Raw genomic sequence first — 7192 nt, 5'->3', positions numbered from 1 at the left:
TAAATAGTTAAAAAATAAAAAATTAATTTATCAATTTAATAACATTCAAATAAATATACCGTTCATGTGATTTAACAGGATAATTAACATACTGAGTTGGTTTACTTCTTAAAGTGGAAGAAAATCAATCTGCACCAGATATTGACTGGCTAATTTGTCTCCATCTTTTTTTTTTATTATTTTAAATGAATATGACTGGCTAATTTGTCTCCATCTTTTTTTTATGTTAAATGAATAAATGTGAAGAAAAATTAAATTTTGGACGAGAGTAGATTTACTATTATTTTAAGTATAGTTTATGATAATTAAGACGGAAATAATAAGAGATGTAACACAAGAAGATTTAAATTTTGAGATGAAAGTGAAAGCGCATCAAATATGATACTTATAAGCAAGCCCCTTTTAACAAAAATACAAATATGAAATTTTGATTGGTAACATGTTACTGAGAAAAGTGTGAAGGGTATAAGGGGGACAAATTAAAGATGATGTGGTGCCCACAGAAGCACTCACCACCAAAACGAATGCCTCAAAGTGGGTCCCATTTTCTACTATTGTGCTGTGGCGTGGCCTTTGCCTCTGCCAATGTCATTTGGGTCCATTGATTCTTCATGTGTCATGTTTCAATTCAACTTCCTAATGTCTATTTTTGTCATTTTCACCCAGACCTTCAAACTCATATGTTCAAGTATGAAAATGTCCCAACTTAAATTCTGATAAGTTCACTTGTACATATAATTCGATGGATTAATCTCTGCATACAAGTGATTTTATTATACAAGTCTTTTAATTGATGTTACGTTCAAATGCGTTTATTATGCACATATATTTCACGCGTCTTTAACAGATTTTTAACTCAATCAACGCGCAAATATATAACTTCTTTTTTTAAAAGTATTTCATTTTCTTTTTTGAATTTCTTGTCTTTCTCTTCGATCTCTTTCGTAAGTTTCTTTCTGTTTTCTCTTTTGTCGTTTACGTGTATTTTTCTCTGCTTTCTCCTTCTTTATTTACGTGCTTTTCTCTCTCTGTTCTCTTTCTTTGTTATTCTCGATTTCCATTATTTTTTGACATCAAACTCTAAAATTGTTTTTGAAGATAATGGATGATTCAATTTCAGATTGTCAGGTGAACCAGAGCGAAGTGGATTTTGAAACTGAATCCAATGAAATTCCTGAGATGTGATTTAGTTTTAGTTAGTAATTGAATCTGAATTTGAATCCAGTTAGTAGTTTTTTATTGTGTAGCTGAATAATGCGTAAACCTTGCATGTGAAATTTACTGTTAATTCTTCCTTATTTGAATTGAATCTAATGTACTAGTTCTGATTAGAATTAATATAATTTTGTCCATTTTATATCAGACATTCGAGTGTAGATCAGAAATATTTGGGTGTATTTTAGAAAAGTTTGGGTGTATTTACAGTTTATAACTTTTCATCTGACGGAGGGTAAATTGTCTTATTCTTTTAGTTGAATTATTTTAGTTTCTATTTAGTTATGATTCATAAATCTGGTTTTTGTTATTTTTTATGATGGTTTTATAGTTGTATGTTCATTCTATAGTTTATGCTTGTTTTAATACGGTGTATTTTGCGTGTATTTTGCAGCCCTTATGTGGTGTTGATGACCAGTTTATCCCCAAGGTTGGGATGACTTTTAACACCCTTGAAGATGCTGCAAAATTTTACAAGGATTATTCGAAGGTTACTGATTTTTCTACAAGAGTTCGGAGCATAAATAAGAAGGGAAACGAAATTAAGAATCAATGTATAATTGTATTCCAGTGTGTATTTTATACTGGTGGCTGATTTTGTGGTTGATTTTAGTGTACACGTAACATAACTCATTTCTGTATTTGCAGCAAATTTGGGTGTAAAATGAAGATATTTAGGTGTAACACAAAGATATTTTGGTGTAAAATGAAGATATTTGGGTGTATTTTTATTCTGATAAGTTCTACATAATTCAGAACTCTTCCTCTTCCTCCTCATCTTCTGCTACTTCTTTTTTTTTCATCATCATCACCATCTTCTTCTTCTTCTTTTCTTATTCATCTTTTCCTTTTTGTTTTACCTTCTCAAGTTTTTTCTTGTTTTACTCTCTTAACAAGAATAAAAACAAAAAAATTAAACAAAGAAGAAGAAGAAAAACATAATGCTGCAAAATTACTTGAAAGATGATGAACTTACATTCATTAGCTGAACAATGCGTGAACCTTGCCTGTGATATTTGCTGTTTATTCTTCCTTGTTTGAATTTAATCTAATGTACTACTTCTCATTAGAATTAAAATAATTTTGTCCATTTTATATCAGACATTCGGGTGTAGATCGGGAATATTTGGGTGTATTTTAGGAAAGTTTGGGTGTATTTATAGTTTATGACTTTTCATCTGACGGAAGGTAAATTGTCTTATTATTTTAGTTGAATTGTTTTAGTTTCTATTTAGTTATGATTCATGAATCTGGTTTTTCTTATTTTTGATGATGATTTTATAGTTGTACTTGCATTCTATAGTTTATGCTTGTTTTAATATGGTGTATTTTGAGTGTATTTTGCAGACCTTCTGTGGTATTGATGACCAGTTTGTCTCCAAGTTTTGGATGACTTTTAAACACCCTTGAAGATGCTGCAAAATTTTACAAGGATTATTCGAAGGTTGCAGGTTTTTCTACAAGAGTTCGGAGCACAAATAAAAAGAAAAATGAAATTATGAATAAATTTATATTTGTATTCCAGTGTGTATTTTATACTAGTGGCTAATTTTAGTGGTTGATTTTAGTGTACACGTAACATAACTCATTTTTGTATTTGTAGCAAATTTGGGTGTAAAAGGAAGATATTTGGGTGTAATACTAAGATATTTAGGTGTAAAATGAAAATATTTAGGTGTATTTTTATTCTGATAAGTTCTGCATAATTCAGAACTCTTCCTCTTCCTCCTCCTCATTTTCTGCTGCTTCTTTTTTTTTTTTTCATCATCATCACCATCTTCTTCTTCTTTTTTTTTTTATTTATTTTTTCCTTTTTGTTTTACCTTCTCAAGTTTCTTCTTGTTTTACTCTCTTAACAAGAATAAAAACAAAAAATCAAACAAAGAAGAAGAAATACATAATGTTGCAAAATTACTTGGAAGATGATGAACTTACATTCATTTAACTAAAAGAAAGAAAGAAATAAGGAAAAGAAGAAGAAGAAAAAAAAATGCAGCATTAGAGAAAACATATTTCTATATAAAAATGCTATTTATACAGTAAAATTAGCCACTAAAATCAGCCACCAATGTATTTGTGTATAAATACATGTGTGCTTTAATTTATTTTCTGTATTTCAGTATGTATTTTATACTGGTAGCTGACTTTGGTGGTTGATTTTAGTATACATGTAGCATAACTTATTTATGTATTTGTAGCAAATTTGGGTGTAAAACGAAGATATTTGGATGTAACACGAAAATATTTGGGTGTAAAACGAAGATATTTTGGTATATTTTTATTATGATAAGTTCTGCATAATTCAGAACTCTTTCTCTTCCTCTTCCTCATCTTCTGCTGCTTCTTCTTCTTCATCTTCTTATTTCATATTCTCATAATTCTTTTAGGGAGGAAAAAATCAAACAAAGAAAAAAAATACATAATGTTGCAAAATCAAAAGAAGAAGAAGGAGAAACACGAAGATGAAGATGAAACACGCAAAGAAAAATAAGAAGAAGCACAAAGAAGAAGGAGAAAAAGAAGAAAGAAGAGGAAGAGGAGGAGAAACGCGAAAAAAACATAACAGTTGTGGTTCTCATTGAAGAAGAAGAATAAGAGTCGTTCATAATGAGCGCGCTTTGGAAAAAAGAAACGGTTGAGTAACGCGTGTGTATTTACGCTCGAGTATGGGAAGTGTGGTGCACATAACTTTTGTTCAACTTGACCCAATTTATAGAATTTATAAGCTAAAAAGGCTTATATATGTAGCGCACCTGTAATTCGATTATATTAGTGTTGTATTTGTTCCTGTCCAATTATATTAGTTTTGTATTAGTGTTGAAATTGCGGCACTTAAACTAATTCGATTATTGGATTAGGTTTATATTAATTTTAAAATTTTAAAATATAATAACAAATACAACTTTTATTTTAACTTCAATTNNNNATCCTATCCATAAATACTCTATTTAAATTTTAAAATGGTGATATCCTTAAAAAAAAATTCAAAATGAATTAAAAAATAAAAATAGGATAAAATACAAACTTATCTTTAGTTACAACGACATCTAAGGTTACTGCTTTAAGATTTAAGATTCCTGTCAAACAAATTTAGGAAGATAGGAAAATCTAATAACTAAGATTCCTTTAATGCTTTCAAGACACTGACCATACAAATAAAATAGACGTACGTACGTACTATTCCTTCCCTGCATGACATCAACCTGCTTTCTGGTTTTTTCTTCCAATTTGCCTCTGCACTCTACAATTTTTATTTTACTCTTATTCTTTTATCGCATTATTGGTATCATAATTGATTATTATTAATTTATTATTATTCATTTAGAAAAAGACACAAAATTCAAAGACACATGCTTTCTGCTCAAGCTAATAGCATAGTAAATGACGAAAGCACTTCCATATAGATTTCTTCAGCTGAATCCTGTGCTAATTAAATCTAATCACCATTTGTATTCATAAAAAATAAAAATATTGATATATATATTTATATTAGATCGAAATTAAACTTGTATTAACGCAAGATGTTTTTTGTATGACAAAAATATCCTACGTGACACTTTAACCCTCAAAAAACAAGGTACTTTTATCACACGGAAGACATCTTGCATGAGTACAAATTTAGTTTTATAATATTTAAAATTATATATTTATTATATTTAATATTATATATTTATTTTTAAAATAATTAATAAATATAAAATAAGATAACTTTAAATTATTTTTTATTGTCTTTTAAATATTTTTGAATAAAAAATACATACACAAAGTCTATATTATTAAGATGTCATTGGTTTTATTCCAAAAATGCTTGCTGTTGTTTTATGAATCAAATGTTAGTAACAGATTGGCAGCACAAAAATAGATCCTACATGCATATATAATAACTAGCTAGCCATTGATGTGTGTATGCAAATATTGTGGAATTGTCTTCTCATTTTTTATTTCTGTTAACATAAAAATAAGTCCGATTTTATTTTATACTATTTAGTTTTGTAATATATAAATAAAAGATGATACGACGCATTTTTAATATTCTAATCCTATTTTTTTTTTAAATCCTAATTTTTAAAAAATTGTTCAAATTAGCTTACAGTAGAGTTGTTCCCAATACGAATCATAATTTGATTTAGATCGGAATAAGGTAGGAATGGTATGTGGTCTCTGAAACATGTTTGGTTTTGTACTTATATTTCTTTTGCTGAACAAAAGTATTAATGTTGTTGCAATCCCATGCTGATAGCAATATGATTAATCTCTCCACTATTGCGGCAATATTAACCTTTTCTGGCTTTACATTGTTTCATGCCATTGTAATCAGCATTTCCTTGTCCCTTTTGCCACAAATATTCATGCGCATCCCCAGTTGTTATCTTCATGCTTATTATGGCCTCAAATTACCCTTCTTTATACATATATGTATATTATATATGTTAGATTTGGTGGAAACTCAGGTGCAGTCGACTTCACGTGAAGTTGATAGTTGAGAGCCGTTAGATAATTTAACTGATTTGGCTAAATTTTCATCTAACGATTCTCAATTGTTAACTTTACGTAAAATCGACTGTAGTTGAATTTTCACCTTATGTTTAAGGTCTTCTTCCCTCTTTGTGATAAATAATTGTAGTGTTGCAAAAGTGACAATTATAAGATCTGGACCACTAAATTGCAAATAAATAAAGTTTACTTATTCATCGCTATACTAAAAATGTATAAAAAAGTAAGAAATAACCACTATTACAAACTAAATTGAAGGTAAAAGAAGAACACACACATACAACGATCAATTTGTAACGTGCATTATAAAGAAAAAAGAAAGTGAATACAATATTCTAATTTCCCGTCATCCACTATAAGAAAAAAAATGAGCAATTTTGACTGCCATTAAAAAATAGTTATATCCTTTTACAGTTATTAGTTGTCAAAAGAATGTTAATATTATTAGAAAATGGTTTAAAAATATTTTGATGGTGAAATTGTCAAAAAAGAAAAAAAAAACTATTATTGACACTTATTTTTCATAATCAATATAATAACCAAATGTCAACAAAGATTTTTTTGACAATTAAGTGGCCGTTAAAAATACATGTCAATACTGACCGTTAATAATATTATGAACTTTTATGATAATTAATGGTCATTAAAATACATTTAAATGTTTTTTATATAATTATTGGTAATTAAAAATATTCCTATAAAATAACTAATTTTTTCTGTACTAATAATGATTCTCAACTATATTAAGTTTTTTTTTTTTTTATAGTGATTCTTGAAAAATATATAAGTATATAAGACAATAAATATGAAGAAGTAAAATTATAAATAAATGAGACGCATTTTAGAGGAGAAAAAGATGTTGGATGGCAGCATGCAGTGGTTGGAGTGAGGATGATTGTGTTTGAACTTTGAAGCTTTATTCTTATCTTAGCATCTATTACTTTGGTAGTAATTAATTTCCCATCATAGTATTGCTTTAATTAGTGAAGTCAAACTGTGCTGAAAAAGCGATAAAATTTAAGCATATTCGGTATTTAATTAATTAATATAGTTGAAAGAAAAAAAAAGAAGATTCATTCATTTTAAATAAGAGAACATATATATGCTTTCATCTTTCTTTTATTAATTTTCCCAGTGATTTATTTTTCTTTTATAGCAATGTTGTCTCTTAGCAAATTATTTATACTAAAAAATATATAAGACAATAAAAATAGTATGCATTTAAATATAAGTCATGCCAATATAATTAAACATATGTACTTTCAATAATCTGCCACTACTTTGAAATTATTTAAGCCCTGGCCTCTAGCTACATTTGACCCTACAAAAAAGCCTTGCAAATCTGTTTTTTTCTACGGTTTATAATTAATCTTTCTTTTCACCCAAAAATTGTCCTTCTTGATTATAAACAACTTATAAGACTATTTTGGATTTAAGGTAATCTTTTATATATAAGACTATTCTCTATATAATAATTTCAATT

This window comes from Arachis ipaensis, chromosome B03 (genome assembly GCF_000816755.2).
Source record: "Arachis ipaensis cultivar K30076 chromosome B03, Araip1.1, whole genome shotgun sequence".
NCBI lineage: Eukaryota > Viridiplantae > Streptophyta > Magnoliopsida > Fabales > Fabaceae > Arachis > Arachis ipaensis.
The sequence above is the reverse complement of the archived record's forward strand: the minus strand, read 5'-3'. Positions refer to the sequence as shown.